A 17,103-nucleotide genomic window follows, 5' to 3' on the forward strand; every position below is an offset into this window, starting at 1 on the left:
TGTTCAAACGCAGCAAAGTCTGTCCATGATGACTATCCATAGGTGTAGAACAAACAGTGGACATGCATGCAGACCCCTTATTGCTTATGTGATCCACCAAGGGATTCCAGAATACCTTTGGAAATGTGATTAACAAAGGAGAGATGACATAACACTTGGTTGCATGTACACATCGGTACCTGTTCTTCATGCTGGTGGCTACTACCTATGCGGTACTGTGGGGATAATATGTTCCTTATAGGTGGATGACAATGCTTAGTTTGGCTTATAGCTTTACAGCATGGGTTTGACAACAGGCATCTGTCTGTATGATACCCTTGTGGAATATGTGTGTGTCATCTAGAGAATGCATTATAGGCCACAGTATGCATTACCAGACGTGGACGGACATATCCCTACTGTGATTGCTTGTACCTAAGGGAGCTATATGGCAAACAGGAGTGGTCTCAGTAATGGGTACAGGTGAATACCAGTGGTTACTGGCATTGTATAGTACCTGAAGGATCCAACTGTTGCTGTGTGTCCTACATCTGTGTGTCAGTTGTCAAGACATCATCTAACGATTGGTTGTGGTCAGTCTGTTGAAGTGATGTATACCACCAGAATGCAAAACAATGACAGATAGTAACAGTATCACCCACAGCACAGTGTCAAACCATGGCATACACACATGTGTAGTCAGGTTCCAGAATGTGTGTAGTACAATGCATACTGGCCACCAATAGAAACTATGGAGTGTTACTGTGTAATACAGAGCATGTCACCCTGGCCATGTGTCCACTATGCATGTACATGCAGACAGTGCACCTCCACCATGTTCACAACTGTACACCAGCAAAACTGTGCTACACACATCCCACACATACTGTCCACTCTCTAACACATGCTGCCAATACTGCACACATCAGCCAAGTGGCACGTGCCGGATAATACAAAATTGGAACCAACACTGGTGTAAACAGCACTACAATGACAATCATAGCTTTAATGCATCATGCCTGCTCAGGTACACCTTCAAGCATATCATTACAATCTACAGCTGACAACATGCTAACATTGCTATACTGCTATACAGACACCCTGTGCATCAGCACCATGGTAGCCTGTTCCTGCATCGATGTTACAGATGACAGGAGGTGGCACAGGTTTCATCATATGCACAGGGTGTGTTGTTGGTTCGCCAGAGGCCTACAGTGAGCCATCCAATTGACATGCATGTGTGTGTGTGTGTGTGTGTGTGTGTGTGTGTGTGTGTGTGTGTGTGTGTGTGTGTGTGTGTGTGTGTGTGTGTGTGTGTGTGTGTGTGTGTGTGTGTGTGTGTGCATGTGTGCATGTGTGTGTGTGTGAGGGGCAAGAATACTGTAATGGGCCAATGTTGTTGTAATGTGTGTGGGTATGTGTTAGCCCTAGGTGTCCGGAGTATGTGTGTGTGTCTGCATGCACACAGTTCCACCATGTGGCTGCCATATACGGGTATTTGTGGGACAGCCACAGACTGTACCTGCGAGGCTTTACAGATCACCATCTCTGGCCATGGATACAGTACCTGTGCCTGGCAGGGGTGCTACTGACACTATCAGGTGCTAAGCCAGACTGGGTACTATCCCCAGAGGAGGATGGCTGCACACTGGACACAGGTCCCTGCTGGGACTGTCCAGAGCCACGTGCACGTGGTCTTCCAGGACATTCTATGACAGCCCACCCCCAACATTGCTGGGGCTGGTACTGGTACTACGGGAATGGCTGTGGCTTGAGGGACGTCCATGGTGACTGCCAGCTGCTGATGTTGCTGGCATATGTCCACGTTGAAATCTCAACCGCCCCGCACTGTCTTGACACATGGACATGACATTGTGGTGGATATCTAATGTCTCTCCCAATGTTTATCAGTGACCTCTGTGTAATGTCAGATGGCACCTGCTAGCTCATGGATACTGTCAATGACAGCGGTGTTATGGGCCCTCTGTGCCCTTAGTCCCTGTCTGGTGTACCGTTCCATACATGCCTGTGCCTCCATGACAGCCTGGAACATGCGTGACATTGTCAGACCTGTGGCACATCTGCCAGTGTCATGATGAGAAGCAGTGCTCCTACGAGAAGCCCTGGACATCTGCCTATGTGGTACCCTTCCAGACATCTGGGTATGGCTGCTGTGTTGGGGTGCATTTGCCATGCATACCACACTGTCCTGGCCAATGCCAACAGTATGCTGTCCCTCAGCTATGGGCATTGGTGATGGATGTATTGGCAGTATGACTATATGCATGGATGGGGTGGACAGCTGTGTACTGTCAATTGGTGGCCGAATGACAGACCCTGGCAAACACGCCTGTGCCTCAACACACCTATCTTCATTATCACTATGTGGCTCAGTGACATCAGTTTCCCTGCTGCAGTGAACCAGCCCTAACACAGCACCTGTGGGAGGGAGACAGGAAACACACTTTACGACCTGTACATGATGTCGGCACACATGCACACATGCACACATGCACACATGAACACATGAACACATGCACACATGCACACATGCACACATGAAGACATGAACACATGCACACATGGACACATGGACACATGCACACATGCACACAAATACACTCCTCACTACAGCAGATACCCACACACACCACCAGCAATCCAAAACATATTTAATAGTGGTTGAAGGTGGGTTACAGTATCACAAGGCAAACAGTCATATCACACATGTCAGCATGCAGAAAGTTTGTTGCTCAAGACCATGCAGTGTGAGTGTAGACAGCCTGTGTTAATAACAGTATACATGGCTTTGATACATGTGTGCTGTTGTTCAGTGATTGGCCTCACAGCCACTTGTAACATGGGTTTGTAAGGTGCCCAATAGGGAGCATTGACTAACATGAATGTGTTATGTGTTGAAGAGTGTCGCACAGCCCAATGATAGGCCTCTACCCCTCAGGTATATTATGTGTGCTGTGTGGATGACATGTGGGATACTGAAGTGTGACCTTACAGTGGGTGTCTGGATACGCTATGTGTAGCATGTTAAGGTGTACTGTGTATGACAAAGTTGTGTATGCTGTGTACATGTGTATCAACTATGCTTATCCAATGTCCAGTATGGTGTTGCCACAATTGTGTGTGCTGCTCTGTGTATTGCAAGTGATTGAGGCAGCTACTGTCATTACTGAGATGTGCATAGTCTCACAGCAAACATGCACAGCATGCATTATGAGTAGGTGTTTTACATGTACATGGCCTACACCTCACCTATGACATGCACATTTCATTAGCAATAATAAAATTATAACACACTCACCAGCATTGACTGGCTGCCTTGCTGTCACACCAGAGGGACCTACAAGAATATGAGACAGTTTGTCAGTGGCCACAACTGTGCCATTGCTACTGTGAGTTTGCTAAACTACAGTAGTACAACAGTCGACAGGCACAGGAGTACATATTATATTCCAAATATCAGTATTGCACAACACTATGCAGCACAACTGCTAAACACACAGTACGCAAATGACATATGCATAATCTACCAATACAGATAACAGTAGTCTACAGATAGGTCATGTTATCTGCACGCTCCATGTCAACATGCTGGGTGGCTCCGGCCTCCATGATGACACATGTCAGTTGCTGTTCCTGTGGTTGGCAGGAGCCACCACACTTAGGAGCAGCTCCTCCACTCTGGTGATGGGGGGATGAATGCCAACCCCACCACCTGTAGCAAGCTGTTGTCGATGGATATCAGATGCATGTCGCCGGACATGTCTAGTTAAATCACTGCAGTGATGGCGTACCTGCTCATATGTCCGGTTATGCATGCCTATGTCATTTACCCGATGAACGAGATCTTGCCACAGTGCAGTCCGCTCATGCTGGTCCTGGCTGGTTCTAGAGAACAGCAGGGTGTAGTGCTGCACCAGGCTGCTGTGTATTTCCTGTTCCTCTGTAGCTGTATAACATGGGTTGCGTTGGTGGGCCATGCCCCTGGAAGACAATTAAACAATATGTGTGAGCAAGTCATGTGGCACACTTATTCTAAGGCATTTGTAAGTGATTCAGCGGTTTGAGTAATGTTTACCACTGGCTCAGGGGCCTTAAAGGAGACCACACTAGTTTTTAGAAGTGTGAAATCGGCTTTTGAGAAGTTTTTCATTGTGGTCTTTTTTGTTTCAGGTGGGGGTGGGATGAGGACCTCCAGCGAGATTAGTTTATGATCTGATCTCACCAGTGAGGGGTATACTTCCGGTGTTGAACATTTTGATCCCATGTTCGTGATGATGAGATCAAGTATGTTTTCTCCTCTTGTGGGGATGGTGACTAGTTGTTCCATGGCATTTGAGTTTATGAACTCCAGGAATCTTTGGGTTAGAGTGTTCGGGCTTGAGTAGTGTTCCCAGTCTATATTAGGGTAGTTGAAGTCACCTAGTATGATGGTGTTTGGAGATACATTTATCCCTCCAATGTTTTCAGGAAGGCCATGTGAGGTTCCTGAGTTTGAGAGGGTGGCCTGTAACATGCTACAAATTGCAGAGCAGTCTTGCCTATGGTTAATTGCACCTGGATGGTCTCCGATGCATCGTGCATTGCCACCAACCTTGAGGTGTGGGTGTCCTTTATGAATATGGACACCCCCTCCTTTCTTGGTGTTGTCCGGATTTTGGGGCGGGCATGATATGAGGTGAAACCTGTTAGTGCTGGGGTGCTCTCAGGAGCCTTGAACCAGGTTTCTGTCACAGCACAGACATCGATGTTCTCCATATTGAGAAGGGCCTCGAGTCGTGCATCTTGAGATTGAGACTTCTGGCATTGAGCAGCATTACCCTTAGTTTTGTCCTTTTGGTGTTCTAGGGTGGTAGGTTTAGAATTTGAGCCTTGCCTAAAATGGCACTATGGGGTGGCAAGAGCCTTTGCCAATATCCGGAAGCCCAGGGGTGACAGGTGCAAGCCGTCCCATGCGAGCAGCATGGCTTGTCCAGCATGTCATCCCAGGCAGACAGACATTGGATCCTTTGAATGACACCAGAATTTAAGCCAATTATTAAAGCTGATCATCTTATCACTGTATTGTGGCATCATTCTAGGTGAAGGTAGGATACTGCTCAAGGTCAGGGTCATACCTGCCTGAGCTACATAATCAGAGAGCTCCTCGATGTCCCTTTTCATGTAGTCCAAGGAGGTATGTCTCAGGTCGTTGACACCAGCGTGGACAATGACTGAGTCGTACTTGTACCTGCTGTTGAGAGACCTGAGTGCATGCGTTATGTGGTGGATTCTAGCGCCCGACAGGCAGCTTACTGTGACCTTCTCCTTACTCAGTCTGGTGAGCGGGACGTCAGTGTGTCTGACTATGGAATCACCAATGACAAGTGTGTCTGGCATTTATTTGGCCTTAAGGGCTGTGACTGTTTGACACTCTGACTGTGTGGTCTATGTGTTGCATGTGTTGGGTCATGAGGTGTTAGTTGTTTGGGTGTCTGCTTTGGTGGCCTCTGCTGTTTTGGTAAACTTTTGATCAGAGCCTCCGAGTATGTCTTTGTGTGAGTATGTGTATGATTTGAAGTTGTGATGGTACCATGTGTGACTGGGTATGTATTGTGTGTGGTTACCCTCTCCTCCTGTCTGGTCTTGCCAGTTCTATGTTGAGAGAGCTCAGCCTCCAGTTTGGCCGTATAGTTGCATCTCTCGCATGTATTTGTGTTTTGTGGGAGAAGGAGAGGATTGTCTGTGTACATGAGGCAATTGTAACATTGCCTCAATATTCTAGGTTCACCAGTTGAGCTGGAGAGGACACTAGCAACTGATCCCTCGACATACTAGAAGTAGTAGATAAAGAGACTTTCAAAAGACTCCGGGGGAAGTGGGTTTTAGGCTGGTGGGGTACTATCTATAATAAGAGTGCTTTATCAAGGTGCAAGTACTGTAGGAGTAAGTGCTAGGCTTTACAGATAGAGAATAGTCTACTTGGGAATCAAGTAGAGATGAACTTTTCAGTTATAGGATATGCTGGTTAGATCAGCAGTACAGCTCGAGGAAGGTAGTTCTAAGGGAATAGTTTAACCTTGTTTAACCGCCGCTGCTCTTGTGTGCAACAGTGGCAACTCCGCGCTAAATCGGGCTAACGCGGCGTTTAGCGTGTTTTATAGCAGGGGGCTGAAGGGAGCTAGGAATTGGCCCAAAACGACCAATGGACTACTAGTTTCTGGCTGAAACTTCACCAAATCGGACAAAAAGGCCGCTCAGTGCTTCCCACTCCCACTGGTAAGCATAGAAACTTCCCTCCTTCCTAATAAGGCAATGGATCAGTAACAGGAACTAAAAACAAAGCCCAGGGATCAGCAACTCTGAAACTGGACTACTCTAGTTCAGTAAGGCGGGAAAACAAGAGATTTTTTTGTTTTATTACAGAGATAAGGAAAAAAACAGACAGTAAATGCTATAAATGCTGTAAATCGGCTAGCGCACTTTAGTGTGTAGCCTACAGAAACAATTTGCAACAATAGTAACTTAAAGTGCAATAAACAGTGTAAAATGCAGAAATCACTTCAAGTAGCAGTAAAACAGGCGAAATGCAGTCGCTAGCTTAATAACAGTGGGAAAGCCACAAAAAATACTTATATCTGGTATCTTTTTTTATAATCTGTATTGTTCAGTGAAGGGAGTAAAAGCCTATTATAAGAGTCTGTATTACTGAGTATCTGTTTACTCTTCTGCGTCTGAGCCAAAATGGAAATAGTGAAAGTTTTGTGATGGTTGGTTTCTGAAAATAAAGAAGTAGATGCACAAGTTTAAAGTTTATTTAAAAACAGTGTAATTTCCTGCATGCAGTGAGTGCTTTAGTGCCTTTTTCCTGTTAGCTGAAAAGATGTGCTCCATTGGCGAAAAAGATCAGATGATAATTAAACAAACAGAAAAGCATCTCATTCAGAAAGAATAGTTTAATAGTATGTTAGCTAATATTTCCAGTGATAGCACAAGTACACTTTTTTTAGATTTATAGTAAAATATTTCTAACATAGCCTGACATTTTAAATTACAGATAACCATACATTTCTCTTGATCTTTGCATGCTCAGTTTTATGCATATGTCTTGTTGGACAATAATTTATCTATTTATTTATTTTATTTACCTACTTACTGACAGCCTGGATAGGCTCGCTAGTCTAGCTATGGCCCAAACCAAAAGGCAGCACAAACAGATTATTTAATAAGTATCGTTGAAGTTATGCAGTATAACAATTCACAGTGAATTGGAATTTGTTAAAGGCAGTTTACAGTTTATTGCAGTTTCCTGGCAATTTGTAAGTACTAGTACAAATATTAAATATCAAAATGTCAACAATATTTTCTTATTAAAACAATTCTAGCAGGGTATAGCAGCTTTCAGATTTTAAGGAAAAAAATGGATTACAGTCCCATTATGGCAGCTTACTTTTTTATACAGTAATACTATTTAGATATATTACAGTTTGAAGTAAATGGATATTTTCACAGTGAAGTTTCAGTGACAAAGTTATTAGTTCACATAGAAAAGCCACGTTAAATCTTTTAATCTTAAAAGCTATATTTAGGCATAGCCTTTTGGGTAGCAAAACATGATGGGTGGGATTCAGTAATCCTCTGAGTAAGACTAACCAAGTCTTACTCGGAGACTGCCGTTTAAGACTATGATGTCAGCACATCATGCATATGCATGAGGGCCCTGACTCAACTGGAAGGCTTACACGGAGCGTGTAAGACTGCAAGGGGCATGTCGGACTGCCGAGCAGTTCAAATATCCATGCCCCTCCAACCATATAAAGTGAAAATGAGAAATGCAATAAGTGAGTCCGCAGAAATGCACACATAGCAAACAGTACACATCCCCACATACTAAACCCCTTTGTAAATGTAAAATGTAAACTAATTTTTTTTTTTATAATTCCCGATACAGCTGCCCGTATTTGCGAGTGTTTGCGCGGGTGTGCCCATTGCTTAGCTGCAGTTAGCAATGTCAACAATGAAGAGCATAATAAGAAATGTTTATGCAAATCAAGCCAAATAGCAATAGCGTAGTGGTAGAGCATTCGCACAAAGAGGCGGCATTCCCAGTTCTAGTTCCACCACTCCCCTGTCTATTTTATGTTTTAAATTAGTATATAAAATAATTCCTGACATATATGAATGAAATTTTAGTAAAAAGCATTGAAATGGCCTATGTATTAGTGAACAAAATGTATACATATAAAGATAAGAAGGTGAGCAGCATTAAGGATATTGACATATAATTGCCCATAGCTAAGCAACGTTTTACCAAGTGCAATATAATTGTCCATGGCTAAGCAGAGTTTTACCTAGTGCAATAAAATTGCTCATAGCTAAGCAGGGCTTTACCCAGCGCAATATAACTGCCCATAGATAAGCAGGGTTTTACCTAGTGCAATATTATTGCCCATAGCTAAGCAGCGCTTTACCTAGTGCAATACCTAGTGCACGTATGTGCGGAGCTGCGCACTGTGCTAACCAGCACAATGCCTGGCAACGTGGAGCAACGTAGTGCAAAGTGGCCTAAACACAGCCACACCCCCTAGCCTGTCTAGACAGTAGTACAATAAAAAGCAATGACAAGGTTCGAAACCAGGACACTGTGCACCATAATGAAAGTACTGAACCACTAAGCCATGACAGCTTAGGATAAATATGCACTGTTAACATACATATACTTATAAATGGAAGATTAACCATTGCTAAGCAGGTCTGCAGTCAGCCGAGAATTTTCAAAAATGGCCAATCACAAATAAGTGCGGGAAATGTGGCATATTTAAGCTCCATAGGTGGGAATACTCACCATAACTTATTGTAGCTCCCATCTGCAGTCAGAATGCCTGGTGCAGGAGAGGGTACATGGATTCAAGAGCAACTCTGGGGCATCGAGGAGTCAAAATACATGGTTTGGCTCCTTGTCCACCATCATGAGTCAAGACTCCTGCTGGGCCAGTTCCAAGGGATGGAGTACAAAGCAGAGGCTTGGAACCGGTAAGCTCATGATCTCAGCAGTGCCACAGGCATCCCTCGGACTGGTGAGCAGGTCCGTCACCACCATGCAGACCTGAAGAGACGGAAGCAGGACCTACTGAGCCGATGGATACAGGAGGCCCATGACATGCAAGTTGCCCCACTACTGAGTAGGTAGCCATGGAATGAAGTATGTAAGACATGCCAATGTAGTCTATATAATGGATAGGCATGTCTCAATATCCCTTCATTTACTTCACAGCTGCAGGTGTCCGTGCTGCGAATCAGCAAGCCTATGCAGATAGGCTGCTAAGGCTGCGCCACCAGGCAGGTTAGTAATTATTCTGCATGTATTATTATATCAAATAGGTGAGAGAGCCTGAAAAAAAGTGTTGTAGCCCAATAATAAAGCCATAAAATGCCCTGAATAATTTCTCTGCATGTACTGTTATATAAAATAAGTCAGAGAGCCAGAAAAAGAGTGTTGTAACCCATTAATAAAGGTAAAATAAGTCTGGAATAATATCTCTGCATGTACTGTTATATAAAATAAGTGAGCGAGCCTGAAAAAGAGTGCTGTAACCTATTAATAAAGGTATAATACATCTTGAATAAGTCCTCTGCATGCACTGTAATATCAAATAAATGAGACAGCCTCTAGAAAAGTGTAATGTAATTAATAAAGGTATAATACTTGGAGTGTGTCTGTGTCATTTACTTTGAAATGTAGTTGTACCCTTGCATTATATAAATAGTACTGTTGTATTAAGCACTGTCAACCCACAGTTGGGCAGTCCCATATAAAGTGGATGAAGGAAGTGGCAGTAGCTATGAAGCATATATACAGTCCTCAACAGTTGGTTAATGGCTGGCATGCATAGGTAAATCTGGCACACGAGTTGCTTGTTAATGTGTTCCCCAGAAAAGTGAGTGTGCTACTTGAAATATACAGTTCTGTAGAAATATAACCAAAAATGTCATGTGAACACATCTAGATATGTAGATATATAAATATAAATAAAATATATAACTATGTAGCAGTAACATCTGCATCTTAGACAGTTAGTATGTCAGATATAGGTCAGGTATAAAATGAACTAGCCAAACTCATCACACAACCTAATGCACATTGCCTAGTGTAATAATACATGTAGGGGATATACACCTGCAGTCAATAGGAATGTAGTGTAAACTATAAGTACTTATAAGATGTTAATGGAGGTATCTTTTTACACCCTGCTGTATGTGCATAAACAATGCAATTCCACACCTCAATGGGTATGTGTAATCTCAAAACATTTGTTGAGACATATGTCCTATTGTTCTATAAATATCTGCATTTACTTTGATGCATGCGCCCTGTTCAAACACCACAATCTTGGTGGCCTGTTCCCACCAATCACCCCTGCATGCAGTTGGAATGTCCACTGTCATTCAATATATGCATGTGTTATGCTTGCTGTTCAACAGTTGGAACCCTGGTGTGTTGGGTTAATGGGAATATTACTGCATGCTTTTACAACTAATTTGGAATGCTGTTGTCTATGTTGTAATTAAACACACCTAAACACAGAACTTATGGGAAGGCCGGTCCCAGCGGACCCACCTGTCCCTCCTCAGCTGGTGATTGCACCTGGCACCAGTAGGTCCAGTGCCCAGCCCGGGCTCCCCTCCTCCGTTGGTCATGTGCCACCTTCAGGTGGAAGCACTGCAGGGGATGGGGCTTGTCCCCCATGCAAGGGTGGGTGGAGAAGGGCCACCTGTCACCCTCCGAAGGGTCCGGACTGTGGTGCGTAGGGAGATCCAGCGTTCAGTCGCTGATCCCCTATGCCAGCTCGAGGCAAGAATGATGCGACTCATGGATGAGCCTGCCCCTCCTAAGCAGCCCCCAGCACAGCCACCCTCGGGCCTGTGAAGGTGTAGTAGTGAATGCCCATGAGTGGGGATCTCACTTCCACTGTTACCATCTGTGGGCTCATGGGCTTGCGATTTCCAAACATCCGTCCCCATCAATTGTGTTCACCCACCCCATGTGTCATATTCTGCCCCTGTATACATCTTGTTTGTCTTGTCTGTTTACCTCCCCAACCTACCTCCCCAAATATACCTTTTTCTTCTACCTCACATTCCACTCTCACGTGAAAAAAACCCCAAAAAAAACAAAGGGCAATCTGTTCCCATAAAAAAATTACGCCCCATACATAGCTGCCCATTTCGCACTCATGTCCGCTGGACATGTAAACTGATAATTCTAATTATAATGATAACTCTAAGACTCCTAAGATCTAACAATCAAAACCTCATAGAAGTTTATAGACCCCTACACCCTCCAGGACACAACCTCCTGTCCTTCTCACTAGCACGCCTATGGAACTCCCTCCCCCCCCCTCAATTCGGACAATTGCTAGCCTCCCATACTTTAAAAAATCACTACATTCCCATCTAACATCCTCATGGGAATGCTCCTGTACACACCCCTCATAACCTACTCTCTACTCCAACTCTTTTTCCTCCTTCCTCTGTCTCAATTCCCAGCTAGCAAATTTCTGCTTGCTTCTAGCATACAACTCCTTATTTGTACCTAGTAATTTTTAGTAAAAAAAAAAAAAAAAACTACTACTTCTAACGTTGAACCAGAAATTATAGAATGTTTTTCTTTAGAATCCTCATGTAAACTATGTGTGGAACATAATCTTTGTATAATCTGTATGTAGAACATAATCTCTGTATAATCTTTATGTGGAGCTTTTCTCCCCAGGACTCCACTGAAAACGGGTTCTTTTGGCCCAATGGACTATCCTGGTTAAACAACTGCAAATAAATAAATAAATAATTATAATTGGCAGTATAACATACTTTGTTGTCCTCACCCCACTCTCAGGGGTGGAAGGATTCAAATCTCACTCCAAATTTTCAACCTATGCACAGCTGTTGCTGGTAATGAAATGGGCAGCTGTGGACCTTCTCTACTCTCGTCCTGCACATTCCGAGCTGGTTTCCCTACTGTCTTTCCCTCTTTGTACCCCCTTTTTCACCATAAATTCGTCATAAATACTCCTGATGATTGTTTTGGAGATAGGAAATACACCCCGGGAATCACCTCTGTGGCTCAGGTTGACAGGGTCAAGTGAAATTAAATTGCATGTGTGTCAAAGGTCAGGATAGCGTACGGCTAGGCTGCTGTAGGCCCTAGGGCAAATAGCGTATTACCTACCCATGACACGATGCACACACACATGTACTTAGTGCAATAATTGCTATGTGAGGTTGAAATGAGTGTGATGGTGAATGTGTTGGTGATGTGTGCAAGGTCTGTAAAGGTGTGATAGCGTAGTGTGAAATTGTATCTGTCATGGTAGTTTGTGTCCTAGCTGTGATCCCAGCAAAAGATGTGTATGCTATTGCTAGGCAGAAAAAGTAGTACGGCATACGGTGTGGCGTAGTCCCTTGTTGTCGACTGTGATGTCCCATTGTAGGCTAAAGCAATACATGTATGCTTAGTGGGTGGTACTGTTGGTGAATCCATGTATGCTTAGTGAGTTGTACTGCTGGTGAATCCAACTCCCATATGAACTGTAGTACTACCTGAAGCTGTAGGCCTAAACAGTATAGTATGGTGTATGTTCACATTGCCTGGAAACACAGTTTTGTGTGTTCCCTGTAGTCCTCACAGATTACATACCTCAGGCATAAGGTTTTGTAAGTAGTGACACACAGTACTGTATGGTACACAGGTAAAGTTCATCTGGGTTGGCATACATTTGTGTGTTGTTTGTGTGTCTGATGTGTGTGTAATTATGCCTGTACCATGCCTTCAATCATATCTGTGTTACAGGGTATACGTGTGTATCTAGCAACATGTATAGTCTAGTACAGCAGTATGCCACCTAAATTAACAACTGTGCACATATGTTAGGCAGGGGTTTGGCATCAAAGACTACTGTGGTATACTGGTAATACTGTAACTGTACTTTACATTCATTGCAATGGATGACATCTTTCTTTATGCATTAGCTTGATATATACCTCCTGTGGCTAGGTGGTGCATTGTGTCACTTACAGTGTGCCATGTACTGGTGTATAGTCTTACATACTGGCTACTCTTTGCTGCTGTGCAGAACATGGGTTGATATATACAGCGTGGCAGGCACTGTCAGCCACTTGTGGCCTGAGCAGTAATATATGGTATTGAACATGTGTATCCTCTGACAACCAATTGGATGCGACATATGGCAGGTAATTGCTATCTGTACTTTAGGACGTTAAGTGTGCCACATGATTTGCTCACACATCTTGTTTAATTGTCTTCCAGGGGTATGTCCCAGCAAAGAAACCCTTGTTATACAGCTGCAGAGGAAGCCGAAATACACAACAGCCTGGTGCAGCACTACACCCTGCTGTTCTCTAGAACCAGCCAGGACCAGCATGAGTGGACTGCACTGTGGCAAGATCTCATTCGTTGGGTAAATGACATAGGCATGCATAACCGGACATATGAGCAGGTACGCCATCACTGCAGTGATTTAATTAGACATGTCCGGCAGCGTGCGTCTGATATCCGTTGACAACAGCTTGCTACAGGTGGTGGGGTTGCCATTCACCCCCCCTCACCAGAGTGGAGGAGCTGCTCCTAAGCGTGGTGGATCCTGGCCAACCACAGGAACAGCAACTTACATGTGTCATCATGGAAGCTGGAGCCACCCAGCATGTTGACATGGAGCGTGCAGGTAACATGACCTATCTGTAGACTACTGTTACCTGTATTGGTAGATTATGCATATGTGACATGTGTACTGTTTGTTTAGTGTTGTGCTGCATAGTGTTGTGCAGTACTGATATTTGGAATATAATCTGTACGCCTGTGACTGTCGACTGTTGTACTACTGTTGTTTAGCAAACTCACAGTAGCAATGGCACAGTTGTGGCCACTGATAAACTGCCTCATATTCTTGTAGGTCCCCCTGGTGTGACAGCAAGGCAGCCGGTTGATGCTGGTGAGTGTGTTATAATTGTAATATTGCTAATGAAATGTGCATGTCATAGGTGAAGTGTAGGACATGTACATGCAACACACCTACGCATAATGCATGCTGTGCATGTTTGCTGTGAGACTATGCACATCTCACTAATGACAGTAGCTGCCTCAATCACATGCAATACACAGAGCATCACACACAATTTTGGCAACACCGTACTGGACATTGGATAGGCATAGTTGATACACATGTACACAACATACACATCATACGCAGTACACCTTAACATGCTACACTTAGCGTATCCAGACATCCGCTGTAACGTCACACTTCAGTATCCCACATGTCATCCACACAGCACACATAATATACCTGAGGGGTAGAGGCCTATGATTGGGCTGTGCGACACTCTTCAACACATAACGCATTCATGTTAGTCAATGCTCCCTATTGTGCACCTTACATACTCATGTAACAATTGGCTGTGAGGCCAATCACTGAACAACAACACACATGCATCAAAGCCATATATACTGTTATTAACACAGGCTGCCTACACTCACACTGCATGGTCTTGAGCAACAAACTTTCTTCATGCTGACATGTGTGATGTTTGTCTTGTGATACTGTAACCCACCTTCAACCACTATTAAGTATGTTTTGGATTGCTGGTGGTGTGTGTGGGTATCTGCTCTAGTGAGGAGTGTATTTGTGTGCATGTGTGCATGTGGGAATATGTTCATGTGTGCATGTGTGCATGTGTTCATGTGTGCATGTGTTCATGTGTTCATGTCTTCATGTCTTCATGTGTGCCGACATCATGTACAGGTCGTAAAGTGTGTTTCTTATCTCCCTCCGACAGGTGCTGTGTTAGGGCTGGTTCACTGCAGCAGGGAAACTGGTGTCACTGAGCCACGTAGTGATAATGAAGATAGGTGTGTTGAGGCACAGGCGTGTTTGCCAGCATCTGTCGTTGGGCCGCCAATCGACAGTACAGCTGTCCACCCCATCCATGCATACAGTCATACTGCCAATACATCCATCACCAATGCCCATAGCTGAGGGACAGCGTACTGTTGGCATTGGCCAGGACAGTGTGGTATCCATGGCACATGCATCCCAACACAGCAGCCATACCCAGATGTCTGGAAGGGTACCACATAGGCAGATGTCCATGGGTTCTCGTAGGAGTACTGCTGCTCATCATGCCACTGGCAGATTTGCCACAGGCTTGACAACATCACGCATGTTCCAGGCTGTCATGGAGGCACAGGCACGTATAGAATGGTACACCAGACAGGGACTAAGGGCACAGAGAGCCCATAACACCGCTGTCATTGACAGTATCCGTGACCTAGCAGGTGCCAACCGACATTACTCCAAGGTCACTGATAGACGTTGGGGAGAGACATTAGACATCCTCCGCAATGTCATTTCCATGTGTCAGGACAGTGCGGGATGGTTGAGACATTGAAGTGGACGTATGCCAGCAACATCAGCAGCTGGCAGTCACCGTGAACATCCCTCAAGCCACAGCCGCTCCCGTAGTGCCAGTACCAGCCCCAGCAATGTTGGGGGTGTGCTGTCCATAGAATGTCCTAGAGGACCACATGCACGTGGCTCTGGACAGTCCCAGCAGGGACCTGTGTCCAGTGTACATCCATCTGCCTCTGGGGATAGTACCCAGTCTGGCTTTATGCCTGATAGTGTCAGTAGCACCCCTGCCAGGCACAGGTTCCATATCAGTGGCCAGAGATGGTGATCTGTAAAGCCTCGCAGGTACAGTCTGTGGCTTCCCACAGATACCCGTATATGGCAGCCACATGGTGGAACTGTGTGCATGCAGACACACACACATACTCCAGACACCTAGGGCTAACACATACCCACACACATTACAACAACATTGGCCCATTCCAGTATTCTTGCCCCTCACACACACACATACACACACACATACATGTCAATTGGATTGCTCAATGTAGGCCTCTGGCGAACCAACAACATACCCTGCATATTATGAAACTTGTGCCGCCTCCAGTCATCTATAACATCGAAGCAGGAGCAGGCTACCATGGTGTTGATGTACAGGGTGTCTATATAGCAGCATAGCAATGTTAGCATGTTGTCAGCTGTAGAGTGTAATGATATGCTTGAAGGTGTAGCTGAGCAGGCATGACGCATTAAAGCTATGATTGTCATTGTAGTGTTGTTTACACCCGTGTTGGTTCCAATTGTGTATTATCCGACCACGTGCCACTTGGCTTATGTGTGCAGTATTGGCAGCATGTGTTAGAGAGTGGACAGTATGTGTGTAGCACAGATTTGCAGGTGTACAGTTGTGAACATGGTGGAGGTGCACTGTCTGCATGTACGTGCATAGTGGACACATGGCCTGGGTGCATGCTCTGTATTACACAGTAACACTCCATAGTTTCTATTGGTGGCCAGTATGCATTGCACTACACACATTCTGGAACCTGACTACACATGTGTGTATGACATGGTTTGACACTGCTGTGGGTGATACTGTTACTATCTGTAATTGTTTTGCATTCTGGTGGTATACATCACTTCATCAGCCTGCCCATAACCAATTGTTAGATGATGTCTTGACAACTGGCACACAGATGTAGGACACACAGCAACAGTTGGATCCTTCAGGTACTATACAATGCCAGTAACCACTGGTATTCACCTGCACCCATTACTGAGACCACTCCTGTTTGCCATATAGCTCTCTTAGGTACAAGCGATCACAGTAGGGATATGTCCGTCCACATCTGGTAATGCATACTGTGGCCTATAATGAATTCTCCAGATGACACACACATACTCCACAAAGGTATCATACCGACAGATGCCTGTTGTCAAACTCATGCTGTAAAGCTATAAGCCAAAATAAGCATAGTCATCCACCTTTAAGGAACATATTATCCCCACAGTACCACATAGGTAGTAGCGTCCAGCATGATGAATAGGTACTGTTGTGTACATGCAACCAAGTGTTATGTCAACTCTCCTTTGTTAATCACATTTCCAAAGGTATTTTGGAATCCCTTGGTGGATCTCATAAGCAATGAGGGGTCTGCATGCATATCGACAGTTTGTTCTACACCTATGAATAGTCATCATGGAC

This window comes from Protopterus annectens, chromosome 2.part1, assembly GCF_019279795.1.
Source record: "Protopterus annectens isolate FY-2018-M chromosome 2.part1, PAN1.0, whole genome shotgun sequence".
In the NCBI taxonomy this organism is placed as follows: domain Eukaryota; kingdom Metazoa; phylum Chordata; order Ceratodontiformes; family Protopteridae; genus Protopterus; species Protopterus annectens.